Genomic DNA, 16,450 nt, shown 5'->3' with positions numbered 1-16,450 from the left:
TTTTTTTCCTATATCAAATCAAACTGGGCGTTTGCTAACATACGAAACTGTGGCTTTCTTTCTCTTTGGGTTTGTGAGAGGGAGGAGGGGGGTTAATATTCTCAGGGAAATATCGATGTGCAGTTTTTGTGTTTCGAAGCTTCAGAATGTTCTCCTTTAACTTCTTGGGAGAAGCTGTAGAAACAAGATGCGGTTGACAGCTAAATTGTACCCTGCGGTGCTGCGTAGCGACCTCCCTATCGGTTTCCTTTCTTTTTCATATGGATTTGTTAGGTTGTCTTGTCGGGTATTTTCCTACGGCCGTTTCCCTGTGTGTGTGTGTGTTTGTGTGTGTGTGTGTGTGTGTGTGTGTGTGTGCTACACACACACACACACACACACACACACACACACACACAGAGAGAGAGAGAGAGAGAGAGAGAGAGAGAGAGAGAGAGAAGGAGAGAGAGAGAATGAGTGTGTGTTAGCGGAGCAATAGGTATATTTGAATTTCTGTCTATACAAGGCTTCCATAAATGCAATCTCCATATTTTTGTCCAGCCCTTTTGCGTGGACAGTCACAAAGTCTCTATAAACAACTGCCGGGTCGTTCTACTCATCGTTCAGTTCCTCGACAGTAGAAATCCTCCTCAGCCACAGTCGTTGAAGAAGTGCTGTGTGATTATCGTCTTTGTCAGAAAATTTCCTTCTCTAAGAGATGTTCTTGCAGCTTGCCGGAAAGATGGAAAACGCATGTTGCAAGATATGGGCTGTGTGGCGGATGAGCATCACGCACGCCTTTGCGGCTTCGGTCAATTTTTCTGCTCCATTTCTTTACGTCTGGGCGCTACAGTACATTTGGTCCATATACCGCCAGAATTTCATGGTTAATCCGTGCGAAATTCAAACGTTTTGCCTACAAGAATCGTACTGTTCCGCGTACTTCGACTTCGGATTGCGTTTCATTTTCCCTCGCCATCTCGCACAATGTGATGTATCTGTTATTCCTACGGCGGCAAAACTGTGTCTCCAGGACACCCACAACACACACTAACTTCTGACAAAGAGCCACAACCGTAGCGTGGCACGACATGTGTAACTTACTATCTCAAGTCGCTACGTAGTTAATGACAAAGAGGATAGATGTGTCAGGCTGCATAATCAGTTTGTGGTAGCAGTGTGTAGGGATGTGCAATAAATCATCAGATTGTTTCGGTCATATGTTATGTAAGTGACTGAGCTAGACTTACTGATCAGATAGTGAGGAAAATGGTTTCTAGCTGTGAGAATGATTACTAGTGGAACAGTTGCTTGGCCTGTAATACAAGAGGAGGAGGAAATACCACTGCAGAGTTAGTATTTAGTTCAGAAGTCGGTTGAATTCGAAAAATTCATATGCTTTCTTTAGATAGTGCGTCATTACGTTCACACACAGTATTTCGAAAAAAAAAATATATATATTTTGGTTCGAAGTGCCCACTGCCCACTGCCCACGCAAACCTGGAAACTATTTTTGTGGTCAGCCAGAAAGCGATGGAGAACATACTGACCATAGATTCCAGTCCGCACGGTAACATTCTGGTCCAGCTCACTAAAAGAAATATTTCTATTATCTTTCTACTTAGCGGGATCAGGACTATGTTTATAAATGAAGGTATAAAGCTCTAGTTCATACATATATTTAGTAAAATATCTCTCGCAGAACACTTTGAAAGTCACTATGTTCAACTGACAGTAAATCTTTCTATCCTAAACAGTACTTTTATCAGTTTAGAGGTTACATCTACGGTGCGTTCCTACCAAATTGTCTTTCGCACTTACTATTACTCAAATAAATGTTTGAAATAAATGCTCGCCACCAAAGTGGAAATAAAAGTCACAAACTGCCACGTGGATTTGTAATTATCACGGACGGCACACTAACAGCTACTTTAACGAAATCTAAGAGATTCAGGACGGTGTACACTCCTCGCGAGTTCACTACTAGTTATTACAGAAAATACGCGTTTTGTCGCAGTCCGTGTCTGACGTCATCCGAGGTAGACCGCTATCCCACTTTTATCAGACGCGGATCTTACAGTGGCTGAGTGCGAAGTGAACCTTCTTCCTGCCTCCCGGGCTGTATTTATAAATGTGCCCCAGCGGACGACCAAGGGAACATCTGCTGTCATCTGCCTTACGCACACGGCAGCAGCCTCTGAACGACCGCTTCCTCGGACACATAATCTTAAATAACAAAGTCATGAATTAATTTGGAATCTTCTTAATTTTTATCTGCATTCTGGTAAGTTATTTGAAATCACAGAGAAAGTTTCAGCTCGTTTAAATAAAAACTTTGCCTTCTAGAATTTTTATAGTGGAACTAGCGGTAGATCTTTACCTCTGAACTATAACTTTAACAGAACTAGTATTGGCTGTTATTAATACTACAGTTCTAAAATTTGATATAGCTCTATTGTTTAATTAGTTTTATCATACGCTGTAACCTACATTTTCTATCGTTAAAATTACAGATACTTAATCTACTACAAATGGGTATCTTTTAGTTACAAATTTGGTTTTCATAAAATTACTCAAGAACCGTAAGAGGTAGCTTAACGTGGTCTCTTAATCATTATTTTTAGGTTGACCTGAAGCATTATAGCAATTTTTGCATATATAAGTCTAATACTGAGAGCCTTCGATTTTTCTTAACAACGTGGATCCTGACTGTAATTTTATTCTATTATTTTGAAACTTGCACCACTTGTTTATTACCTCCATAGGCCCATTCTGACCAAATTCTGGCTTTATAGCTTTATTATTTAGTGTCACTTATTTTTTTCTTAAAACTGTGTTTTATTGAAAACTATTGATTTAATTACCTCAAGACTTGACATTAAAAACGTTATTACACTAAAGAACATGTTGACAAATGTTGAATATAAAATTTTGACTTTTAGTTTTATACTTAATTATGGTGCAATACTTGTGTGCTAACGCGCAGACTCGTCAAGGGTGACGTGGCGCTACTAGCAGTGAACTGCGGTAAGTCCCGGCACGCTCGCTGACCTCTGTATCTCACACACGATACAGCGCTTGTTTCACTTCACCGCGTTGGCTTGCGCAGTATGCCTGTGGGGCATGGAACAGAAGCGGTCCACTTCACCGCGTTGGCTTGCGCAGTATGCCTGTGGGGCATGGAACAGAAGCGGTCCACTTCACCGCGTTGGCTTGCGCAGTATGCCTGTGGGGCATGGAACAGAAGCGGTCCACTTCACCGCGTTGGCTTGCGCAGTATGCCTGTGGGGCATGGAACAGAAGCGGTCCACTTCACCGCATTGGCTTGCGCAGTATGCCTTTGGGGCATGGAAAAGTAGCGGTCTCAGCGCTTTTGTTGAATGTTGGATTTCATTTCTTCTTTTAAGTTATAACGTTGATTTTTCCTTTATTCATTTATTTTTGTTCATTAAAAATTACCTTGCGTCACTTCCTCATTCATAGTAGTGAGGCATAATAGAATCTGTTTTGGCTTAGAATAAAATGAAACAAAGACATAATCTTACTGTTTCATCGATAATCGATTTCTAGGTTTTGTTAATATAATCGGATATTTTATTTTTCTACACTGCAGAACAACTTTAAACATAGCTGTGTGCAGCAACCGTAATTTTTTATTCTTTTTTTTTTTTTTGTAGTTAAGACAACCCACTGGTTGCAATGGATTTTATAGTCGAATTGACCATGGTTTCGACTCCTAAACTAACGGAGTCTTCATCAGAATTTATACTACCTAAATAAGAGGGATACAAAGTTAGTCATTAAGAAGAAAAATACAAGACAGTAATAATTAATATGCGTATATAAAGATGTACTTACATACGTAGAAAGTTGAGCAGTACAGCTCTCGTCACACAATTTTAACACCAAAAAGGCCACGTCACATAGTAAAACATCCTAAGTAAAAGTTTTACTGTCATTTCTAGTTAAAAATTAAAGATTGCCGCTAAAGGCTGCTTGTGTATACTGAGGTGTCACGCCATCTAGTGATGAAAATTGGTAACATCCACTTTACGTGATATAAAGGTTACAGCAGTTTGTATAGCAGATGTGTCTACAACTTTTAAACATTTTATAGTATGAAGACATATAATTTAACAGCAGTAAGAAATAATGAAAAAAATTTTCAGTAATTTGTTACAGTAAAATACAGTAAGTGATTAAACTGCAATAAGAGTATGGGGAGGAAACCAACATTTCAGAAAAAACACGAGGAAGCACTGATATAGATGAAAAATATCTTTTAAGGACCCTTCAGTAAAGGTTTGAAGCCATTGAAAAAATTCTTGTTACGTAACTGTAACTGTTCATTAAGAATAAGGTTATCATTGAGAGAGAAGTGTTTGAATATTTCCATTTCCTCAAGAACATCAAGTATACGACCTTTTTTTCTCTGTGTGCAGAATATTAATTTCATTAACTTCCTTAGGTTTGTGGCCAGTGATCAGCAAATATCAGCGAAAGAAGAATTATGAATGTTAGTGCCTTTTTCCCCCCAATATATGCTCTTTATATCAGACTGAAATAGCTCACCCTGCCGGCCACTGTGGCCGAGCGGTTCTAGGCGCTACCGTCTGGATCCGCGCGACTGCTACGGTCGCAAGTTCGAATCCTGCCTCGGGCATGGATGTGTGTGATGTCCTTGGTTAGTTAGGTTTAAGTAGTTCTAAGTTCTAGGGGATTGATGACCAGAGGAGGTAAGTCCCATAGTGCTCAGAGCCATTTGAACCATGTTTTTAGCTCACCCTGTTTGTCCTATGTAATATGAAGGACATGTGTCGCAAATGATTTTATAGACTCCTGAATGTAACAAAGGGGAACGTACTGATTTTAAATTATGAAGGAGATTGGTTTTCAGGTTATTATTAGTGGAAAATGTAACACTGCAGTTATATCTGTTTTTAAGGAGGCACTGGATTCTGTAAGAGATGGGCCCTGAAAACGGAATGGAAAAATATTTCTTTTCTTGCTGTTCGGTATTGGAGGAACCAAGAGTAGTAACTCTGTCGTTAGCTTTCTGCTTGAAGATATCATCTACTATAGTGGGTTCGTATCCATTATTAACTGCGATAGTTTTAATCAAATTTATGTCAGCATTGAGGTTTTCAAGAGATAAGGGCGTAGAAACAGATCTGTGTATGGAGGAATGAAAAAATTCATATCGTGAGATTGTGGGTGTGTAGAACTAGCTGGTACTATTTTTGATACTTAAAAGTACGTGTTTACCCCTTTATGTGGTTTACACACGCTAATACCTTTTAAACTATGCGGCTCGACAGCAGACGTACCGTTAATAGTCCACCCGTCCCCACTTACATCCGTCCACTGGTTTGCACTCCACGTGAATGCTGAGATGGTTTCTTCAGCAAGATTACGCCATTCTCGCTTTCCCATGTTTGTCAACCATAATAATCACGACAATGTCGATCTCTGCATAGATGAAACTTTAAATTACGTCCTTGTTTCAAATTCGTCGAAGCCATGATTGATTTTCTGAGGCCTTGGTCTTACGGACCACGAAAGTGATGATTTACATCGATTCTACGATGTGGTACATGATAGTGAAGGGCGTAGGTAATTGTTATGACGAGAATGTACACCATATGTATGGAAAGTACAGACGGAACGGGAGTATAATTTAATATATTTTAAGAGCACAAAATAAAGAGCATAAATACTCGGTGCTTTTACTTGAGAACTGTCCGCCTTCTTAGCTGAGTGATAACGTGGAGCGGGACCCGGTTAGATTCCCAGCCGTGTTGGAGATTTTCTCCGCTCGTGGACTGGGTGTTGTGTTGTTCTCCTCATCATTTAATCATGATCATCGACACGCAAGTTGCACATTGTGGCGTCACCTGAAATAAGACTTGCAACTAGGCGGCCGAACTTCCCAGGATGGGGCCTCCCGCCCATCAATGCCACACGATCATTTCATTTCATTTGAGAAATATACACATTGGATGCGGCATTTGTTCATGCAGGCTATGTGTTTTTTAGCGTGTTGTTGAGAATATGCGTTGTACGGAATGCAGAAAGATTTTCACCCAGAATCGGCTAACCTCTACTGTATTATTTTTGTTCTTCAGTCCTTTTATTACATATTGAAATGTAGTTCACTTAATGTTGTCTGCATTTCGTGTTTGGAATATTTCATGGTTACTAAAGTAGAAAGAAACTGGGAACTGCTGTTACGATTAACCTAGGGCAGCTTCCGTTCTGTTTACGTGATGTGTTTGCTGATAATTGTATTTAGTATGTCGGTGTTTCATTCAACGAAGGTTTTTCTCACTTTGAATATTTTACTACTATCCAGAAGAGTATATGTTTGATAGTGGCGTTCGTACAACGTGATCCATATAATGTTGATGTTAATGTCCTACGTAAAACCATTTCTATCCATTGGGAGTAAATAATCACAAGTGAAAAGAAAATTTCGTATCTTTATTTATATTTCGTATCTTTCATTAATTTAATTGAACAAAGTGTACTTTGCATGGTGGTGGCAGTGAGTAACGATGAGGCCTTACACTAATGCCTTGCGTAGGAATGATGAGAGAAATTATCTTGTGCCTTCAGTTCAATCTTTAGTTCGACGAGAACCACTTCTCACGTTGTAGCAATTGTGTGGCCAGCAAGCATTTATGTTACTTCAGTAATTTGCTTTCAGACTGCAGAAAATAAATTTGCTTCGAGAATTCCCCATCAGCAGTTGTCCGTCGCATTGTTACGATGTTTTGTAGGATCGATGTATTACTAGTTACAAACCAGTGCTGTGGTATCGATAGCTACGATGCCACGGCGTAGGTGCAAGTTCGCAGGTTGGCACCACGACACCGACACAGACGACAGCGCCCTGTGCGACTCTACTAGCTCCGCTTCAGATTATACCCATTTGATTTCTAGTAGACGACCAAGCAACATTGCTTCAATTTCATAGTGGGCGAGCTACTGCAGATTTGGCCTGTGTAACATCCAGCTTCGCACCTACGTGCTCCTCAGTGCAAAGTTATTTATTCATATGCTTGCTTATGTAAAGGTGATTTAAATTCACACTCGAGTACCAAGTGTTCTACCTCACCTGCTCCTCCTAGCTTCCTACATTCGGCCTACCCTTCAGTTTACAGGAGCAGACCCACAAAAAGTGTTATTAGTCATTACTCAAATTCATGAAATGATACCTGCGTTTCCTACCAGGCGTAACGTGTATGAAGCTCATGGAACTCAAGTTTAGATACGGTGATGAGAATTTTGTTCACTTAATAATTGTAAGTCATCTCGAATGCCAAGGAACATCTGTTGCGCTAAGTATATATCTGTATCGAATAATACCTGAAGGGCTGTCATATCGCGTAATTCACTTATTAAAAGGGGCCTCTTCAATCTCTGCAATCCTGAATGGAACTTAATGACCACTACAACAGCAACGTATTTCTGAGACGCTGTACAAAGAGCGCCGCAGAGGACGAATGTCAGGTGATTCGGAAATACACTACTGGCCATTGAAATTGCTACACCACGAAGAAGACGTGCTACAGACGCGAAATTTAACCGACAGGAAGAAGATGCTGTGATATGCAAATGATTAGCTTTTCAGAGCAATCACACAAGGTTGGCGCCGATGGCGACACCTACAACATCCTGCCATGAGGGAAGTTTCCAACCGATTTCTCATACACAAACAGCAGTTGACCGGCGTTGCCTGGTGAAACGTGGTTGTGATGCCTCGTGTAAGGAGGAGAAATCCGCACCATCACGTTTCCGACTTTGATAAAGGTCGGATTGTAGCCTATCGCGATTGCGGTTTATCGTATCACTACATTGCTGCTCGCGTTGGTCGAGATCCAATGACTGTTAGCACAATATGGAATCGGTGAGTTCAGGATGGTAATACGGAACGCCGTGCTGGATCCTAACGGCCTCGTATCACTAGCAGTCGAGATGACAGGCATCTTATCCGCATGGCTGTAACGGATCGTGCAGCCACATCTCGATCTCTGAGTCAACAGATGGGGAAGTTTGCAAGGTAACAACCATCTGCACGAACAGTTCGACGACGTTTGCAGCAGCATGGACTATCAGCTCGGAGACCGTGGCTGCGGTTATCCTTGACGCTGCATCACAGACAGCAGCGCCTGCGATGGTGTACTCAACGACGAACCTGGGTGCACGAATGGCAAGTGTCATTTTCTCGGATGAATCCAGGTTCTGTTTACAGCATCATGAAGGTAGCATCCGTTTGACGACATCGCGGTGAACGCACATTAGAAGCGTGTATTTGTCATCGGCATATTGGCGTATCACCCGGCGTGATGGTATGGTGTGCCATTGGTTAGAAGTCTCGGTCACTTCTTGTTCGCAATGACGGCAATTTGAACGATGGACGTTACATTTCAGATGTGTTACGGCCCATGGCTCTACCCTTCATTCGATCCCTGCGAAACCCTACATTTCAGCAGGATAATGCACGACTGTATGTTGCAGGTCCTGTACGGGCCTTTCTGGATAGAGAAAATGTTCGACTACTGCCCTGGCCAGCACATTCTCCAGATCTCTCACCAATTGAAAACGTCTGGTCAATGGTGACCGAGCAACTGGCTCGTCACAATACACCAGTCACTACTCTTGACAAACTGTGGTATAGTGTTAAAGTCGCATGGGCAGCTGTACGTGTACACGGCATCCAAGCTCTGTTTGACTCAATGCCCAGGCGTATTAAGGCCGTTATTACGGCCAGAGGTGGTTGTTCTCGGTTCTGATTTCTCAGGATCTATGCACCCAAATTGCGTGAAAATGTAATCACATGTCAGTTCTAGTATAATATTTTTCTGCAATGAATACCCGTTTATCACATGCATTTCTTCTTGGTGTAGCAATTTTAATGGCCGGCAGTGTATGATTAATGAGTTTCATGATGACCCGCCGTATAAGGAAAGATAACACTATAAGAGTTACTTAGAGGAGATGGTTAGCGCTCCTGTTGTTTCAAGACGACACGGCTGATGAATTGTCTGCAGATGAGCATACGGGCAAACGGAAGCATGCTGTGCAGAAGGCGGCGTAAGGGAAGGAGAAGAAATTTTCTACGCCCGTTTCACAGTCAGGTGTACTGAACGTTCGTCCCCTTGTTGCCCTGTGCACTAATTCTGTAATGTTGAGAGTACTGTAACTGAGGCTCGTTTCAGGTGACGTCGGAAGATGTCCCATGTTGTTGTGAGCAGCTTCAATCCACCATTAAAGATAAACTCTTACTGACAATCCATAAAAAAAAACCTGTCTTAGAGGATACCTTGAATGATAGCAAAACTCCTCGTAGACGGTATCTGAGATACAGCGTCAACCTATGAAGACACGGAAAGATTCTTCAGCAATCCATGTTTGAATGACGTGGAAAAATTTCCACGTTGCTGCGAGCAAGAGATAAACCCTACCTAACACCTGAGGTCAAAGACACTATTCTTGGAGGATATCTTGCGGTAGCAAAATTGCTCGTTGACAGCGTCAGACTATGAAGAAAAGAAAGATTCTTCAGCAATCGGTGTGTAAATCTAAATTGGAAAGTTCAAGATCACCTTGACTATTTCGACGAAACACTGTATGCTGCTCTCCAAGGTAAAGTTTAAATCACTTCTTTGAATACCCACACATATTGGGACTATTGATAAATTTATATGAGGTATTCACAAGGTTTTATCACCTGGAAAACAGAACATCAAAAAGTGACACTCCGAGGAGTGTTCACAACAATTTCTCACAGAACTGTGCCGGTGTCATGGGTCGTTACACAAGACGAATAGAGTTCTATGATCATGAGATCGGCACAATTATCTTCATCTACATCCTTACTGCGCAAGCCACCCGACAGTGTGTGGCGGAGGGTACCTTGAGTACCTCTGTCGGTTCCCCTTCTATTCCAGTCTCATATTTTTAGTGGAAAGAAAGGTTGTCGAAATGCCTCTGTGTGGGCTCTAATCTCTCTGATTTTATCCTCATGGTCTCTTCGCGAGATATACGTAGCAGGGAGCAATATACTGGAATGAGAATTTCACTCTGCAGCGGAGTGTGCGCTGATATGAAACTTCCTGGCAGATTAAAACTGTGTGCCCGACCGAGACTCGAACTCGGGACCTTTGCCTTTCGCGGGCAAGTGCTCTACCAACTGAGCTACCGAAGCACGACTCACGTCCGGTACTCACAGCTTTACTTCTGCCAGTACCTCGTCTCCTACCTTCCAAACTTTACAGAAGCTCTCCTGCGAAACATGCAGAACTAGCACTCCTGAAAGAAAGGATATTGCGGAGACATGGCTTAGCCACAGCCTGGGGGATGTTTCCAGAATGAGAATTTCACTCTGCAGCGGAGTGTGCGCTGATATGAAACTTCCTGGCAGATTAAAACTGTGTGCCCGACCGAGACTCGAACTCGGGACCTTTGCCTTTCGCGGGCAAGTGCTCTACCAACTGAGCTACCGAAGCACGACTCACGTCCGGTACTCACAGCTTTACTTCTGCCAGTACCTCGTCTCCTACCTTCCAAACTTTACAGAAGCTCTCCTGCGAAACATGCAGAACTAGCACTCCTGAAAGAAAGGATATTGCGGAGACATGGCTTAGCCACAGCCTGGGGGATGTTTCCAGAATGAGAATTTCACTCTGCAGCGGAGTGTGCGCTGATATGAAACTTCCTGGCAGATTAAAACTGTGTGCCCGACCGAGACTCGAACTCGGTAGGAGACGAGGTACTGGCAGAAGTAAAGCTGTGAGTACCGGAGGTGAGTCGTGCTTCGGTAGCTCAGTTGGTAGAGCACTTGCCCGCGAAAGGCAAAGGTCCCGAGTTCGAGTCTCGGTCGGGCACACAGTTTTAATCTGCCAGGAAGTTTCATATCAGCGCACACTCCGCTGCAGAGTGAAATTCTCATTCTGGAAACATCCCCCAGGCTGTGGCTAAGCCATGTCTCCGCAATATCCTTTCTTTCAGGAGTGCTAGTTCTGCATGTTTCGCAGGAGAGCTTCTGTAAAGTTTGGAAGGTAGGAGACGAGGTACTGGCAGAAGTAAAGCTGTGAGTACCGGACGTGAGTCGTGCTTCGGTAGCTCAGTTGGTAGAGCACTTGCCCGCGAAAGGCAAAGGTCCCTAGTTCGAGTCTCGGTCGGGCACACAGTTTTAATCTGCCAGGAAGTTTCATATCAGCGCACACTCCGCTGCAGAGTGAAATTCTCATTCTGGAAACATCCCCCAGGCTGTGGCTAAGCCATGTCTCCGCAATATCCTTTCTTTCAGGAGTGCTAGTTCTGCATGTTTCGCAGGAGAGCTTCTGTAAAGTTTGGAAGGTAGGAGACGAGGTACTGGCAGGAGTAAAGCTGTGAGTACCGGACGTGAGTCGTGCTTCGGTAGCTGAGTTGGTAGAGCACTTGCCCGCGAAAGGCAAAGGTCCCGAGTTCGAGTCTCGGTCGGGCACACAGTTTTAATCTGCCAGGAAGTTTCATATCAGCGCACACTCCGCTGCAGAGTGAAATTCTCATTCTGGAAACATCCCCCAGGCTGTGGCTAAGCCATGTCTCCGCAATATCCTTTCTTTCAGGAGTGCTAGTTCTGCATGTTTAGCAGGAGAGCTTCTGTAAAGTTTGGAAGGTAGGAGACGAGGTACTGGCAGAAGTAAAGCTGTGAGTAGCGGACGTGAGTCGTGCTTCGGTAGCTCAGTTGGTAGAGCACTTGCCCGCGAAAGGCAAAGGTCCCGAGTTCGAGTCTCGGTCGGGCACACAGTTTTAATCTGCCAGGAAGTTTCATATCAGCGCACACTCCGCTGCAGAGTGAAATTCTCATTCTGGAAACATCCCCCAGGCTGTGGCTAAGCCATGTCTCCGCAATATCCTTTCTTTCAGGAGTGCTAGTTCTGCATGTTTCGCAGGAGAGCTTCTGTAAAGTTTGGAAGGTAGGAGACGAGGTACTGGCAGAAGTAAAGCTGTGAGTAGCGGACGTGAGTCGTGCTTCGGTAGCTCAGTTGGTAGAGCACTTGCCCGCGAAAGGCAAAGGTCCCGAGTTCGAGTCTCGGTCGGGCACACAGTTTTAATCTGCCAGGAAGTTTCAGCAATATACTGCTTGACTCTTCGGTCAAGGTATGTTCTCGAAACTTCAACAAAAGCCCGTACCGAACTACTGAGCGTCTCTCCTGCAGAATCTTCCACTGGAGTTTATCTATCATCACCGTAACGCTTTCGCGATTACTAAAGGATCCTGTTCTCCGTTCCATCTTCTCTATCTCTTCCAACAACCCTGTCTGGTACGGATCCCACACCTGTGAGCAAAATACAAGCAGTGGGCTAACAAGTGTACTGCGACCTACTTAATTTGTTTCGGACTGCATTTCCCTATGTTTCTTCCAATGAATATCTGTCTGGCATGTGCTTTACCGACGATTAATTTTATATGGTCATTCCATTTTAAATCACTCCTAATGCCTACTCGCAGATAATTTATGGAATTAACTGCTTCCAGTTGCTGGCCTGCTATATTGTTGCTAAATGATAAAGGATCTTTCTTTCTATGTATTTGCAGCACATTACGCTTGTGTACATTGAGATTCAATTGCCATTCCTTGCACCATGCGTCAATTAGTTGCAGATCCTCCTGCATTTCAGTACAATTTTCCATTGTTACAACCTCTCGATATACTATAGCATCATCCGCAAATAGCCTCAGTGAACTTCCGATGTTATCCGCAAGGTCATATATAGTGATTAGCAACGGTCCTAAGACACTCCCCTGCGGCACACCTGAAATCACTCTTTCTTCGGAAGACTTCTCCCCATTGAGAATGACATGCTGCGTTCTGTAATCTAGGAACTCTTCAATCTAATCACAGAATAGGTCTGTTACAGCATATGCTCTTACTTTGTTCATTAAACGACTGTGGGAACTGTATCAAACGCCTTGAGGAAGTCAAGAAACACGGCATCTACCTGGGATCCCGTGTCTATGGCCCTCTGAGTCTCGTGGACGAATAGCACGAGCTGGGTTTCACACGATCGTCTTTTTCGAAACCCATGCTGATTCCTACAGAGTAGATTTCTAGTCTCCAGAAAAGTCATTATACTCGAACATAATCCGTGTTCCAAACTTCTACAAGTGATCGACATTGGAGATATGGGTCTATAGCGCTGCACATCTGTTCGACGTCCCTTCTTGAAGACGGGGATGACCTGTTCCCTTTTCCAATCTTCTAGAGACCTACGGTATACCGCTGCAAGAAGGGGGGAAAGTTCCTTCGCGTACTCTGCGTGAAATCGAACTGGTATCCCATCAGTTCCAGCGGCAAAGACTGCTGGCACTGTCTCTTGACGACATGCGCTGAATGAAATTAGTGGTGACGAAATAAGTGTACGTTACTACAGCTGTGGTGGCATCTTATGAACGTTATCATGGGGCCTGGCAGTTGTGTTGGTCCTTCCCTACATACTGACCCTTCATGGTCACACATTTGCACCCATGATGGGTGACTTGGCGGAGACGTTGCTTAAACAAGACTGCGCTCTGGCTATTGAGAAAACCCTCCAACTCGAAAATCACCTGGTTGTCGTTCTGGAAAGCCTGCCACTCAGTGGAAACTATGCCAGGAGACTACAGCAGCGAGCCTAAGAAACAAAAAGAAATGAAATGATCGTATGGTATTGTTGGCCGGGAGAATGCATCCGACGAAGTTCGGTCGCCGAGTGCAAGTCGTATTTCAGTCGGCGCCACATTGGGCGACTTGAGTTCCGGTGATGAGGATGAAATGATGATGAGCACAACGCAACACCCAGTCTCCGAGCGGAGAAAATCTCCAACCCGGCCGGGAAACGAACCCGGGCGCTTTGCATCTGAGGCAAGCACGTTACCACTATTTATTTTTATCTCATTTTGTTCTGTATTGTTCGTTGAATTCGTTCGGGGCCGGCCGGTGTGGCCGAGCGGTTCTAGGCGCTTCAGTCTGGAACCGCGCGACCGCTACGGTCGCAGGTTCGAATGTGATGTGCTTATGTTAATTAGGTTTAAGTAGTTCTAAGTTCTAGGGGACAGTGCTCAGAGCCACTTGAACCATTTTTTGTATTCGTTCGGGGCAGACGTCCGATGACACCCGTTCAGGCTCTTCGTTGATCCGTTCACTCAGCTTTTTTTTTTTTTTTTTTTTTTTTTTTTCAGAAGGCATCTAACCCTCTGACCGAACACGCTGAGCTGCCATGCCGGCACAATTTTGCACAGGGGCCATGCTAATCTTCTCTGTATCGTTCAAATTTTTGTATATTTACCGCTGATGCGAGTATTTCCTCTCAGCTAAGCAGGCGGACAACAGCGAGCTTAGATTTGAAATCCCAGAGCAGCAGCAAGAGTGACCGCGCCCGCGCCCTGTGCAGAAAGAGATGGGGTCCTGAACACAAGCTGAGACATTTCCCCCTCGGACAGCTTCCCGCTACGCTTCGTCTCGACAGCCTTTCAGATCCTCGTCGGATTTCAGAAGGACGCTCCTGTGACGGTTTGGCTACTAACGAGCATAATTTGTTAGCATCATACAGTGGCAGTGGCCAAAAACATTCGGTATCGCTTTGCGCGATGCTGGTTCGGTCTTCATCCTTCACAGCTGTGCTGAATCCAAGCGTTTCCGATGCTTGCCTTGTCTCCTTTGTTCATAGTCATACACGCAGCACTCGTCCCTGGTGATCAGGCGGCTAAGAAAGTTGTCGTGACGGACTTGAGTATCCTCTATTCGGCAGGCTTTTTGAATGGATACCAGCATTCGTGGAAGCAGTGAACGGAAATGCGTGTCAGGCTAAAAATGTCGTGAGATACGTTTGAAAACCGATACATGACTGATTTTCAGTTTTCTCGCCATCACCTCTACTGTGACACGCCGATCCTCGAACGGCAGGACCTCCAGCACTATCGAGATTCCCGGTTTTTTCTTAGAGTCATTCTGCCACTTCACCCTGCGTCGTTCAGACTTTTTTGACCACACTGGAAGTGTCTGCGCCTCCTGTACATTGCCTCACATGGCTGTAAATTTTTACCATCGATTTAGCATGGATTTCGCTCCCCTTCATCTTTAGAATGCGGATTACCACATGATACTGTGTTTCAACAATGGTCTACGCCCTCTTTGTTTTGGCTTCTCTATCGCCGTTCTGTATCATAGTACTGTGGCGCGGATATTTCGTTGTTTACCAGGATATATACCTGCAGTAAGGAAAAATTAGTATGTATTTTTATTTTTATTTTTTATTTTTTTTAGTTACTGAGATTTTCCTCTATACAATGGTTTTTCTCCAACATAAGAAAAAGTCGGAAATTTTTACATCTTTTACATAAGATCTTAATTTATCTCCTCAGGATGTCGCTCCAGGTGTTTCGATCTTGTGTACCTTATTCCTCTGCGCCTGGTCTTCTCATTGTTAAGCCATACGTTTTGGAGCCACACTTCTCTTCTTTCCCTCTGGTTCCCATTCCAGGATCATTTTCGGAAATCTGGCTTCTCCATTATTCTTACATGCCCGTACCATTGTAACTTCTTTCTATCCATCGCGTCATGTATTCTTTCTCTCAATTCCATTCTCCGTATTGTTTCGTCGTTTCTTACTTTCTCTTTTCTAGGAAGTCTTCCTGATCTTCTCCAGAAGTCCATTTCTACTGCTTGCAGTTTTTTTAGGCGTTTCAAATTTGTAATCCAAGTCTCCACTCCATATATAGCTACGCTCTCTAACATTGATTTATATTTTTTTTTTTTTTTTTGTTCGGATTATTATATTTCTGCTCCATATGATTGAGCTGAGCATCCCAATGACCTTCCTCCCACTGCAAATTTTTTTATTAATTTCTTCCTCTGATTTTCTCTGAAACTCTAAACTGGATACCAAATAACAGAAAGTACTGACGTTCTTAATTTTGTTTCCCTCTACGTATAGACTTAGTGACACTATCATTAGTGAGGTATTCTATTTTCTAGTAATTAATCTTCAATCCCCAGTTTCTATATTTAGTTACTAATTGGTTACACATGTAATTTGCATCCTCCTCGTCTTGTGGTATAGCTACTTGATCATCAGCAAATAATAGGTGATGTAAATAATCTCCATCTTTAATTTCTAGCAACATCCCATTGCATTTACGAGACCATGTCTTAAGACTGGTACCTATATAGATTTTAAATAATGTTGGTGACATTGGGTAGCATTGTAAGAGAGCCCTGCTTGTTCTAAATTTCTGTAAAAACGTACTGCCAATTTTTCACTTGACGAATGTTATCTTTCTACATTTCATGTGTTACTTTAATTAAAGAACCCTTTATGTTTGCCAGATGTAACGCTTTGCAAAGTAGTTTTCTCGGGACAGTATCATATGCTTCTTCTAAATCTATTAAAATTAATCCTATGTTTTTTTTATTTTTCCCCATGTTTCTCTTAGATCAGC

The 16,450-nt window shown here is 43.3% G+C and overlaps 1 pseudogene; it reads right to left on the bottom strand.

Annotated features, from left to right (window-relative positions):
• Positions 1-14,243: 14,243 nt before the first annotated feature.
• On the bottom strand, positions 14,244-14,313 carry LOC124617279 (annotated as a pseudogene).
• Between the last annotated feature and the right edge of the window lie 2,137 nt (positions 14,314-16,450).

The sequence above is a fragment of the Schistocerca americana genome, chromosome 5 (genome assembly GCF_021461395.2).
Source record: "Schistocerca americana isolate TAMUIC-IGC-003095 chromosome 5, iqSchAmer2.1, whole genome shotgun sequence".
In the NCBI taxonomy this organism is placed as follows: domain Eukaryota; kingdom Metazoa; phylum Arthropoda; class Insecta; order Orthoptera; family Acrididae; genus Schistocerca; species Schistocerca americana.
The sequence above is the reverse complement of the archived record's forward strand: the minus strand, read 5'-3'. Positions and strand labels throughout refer to the sequence as shown.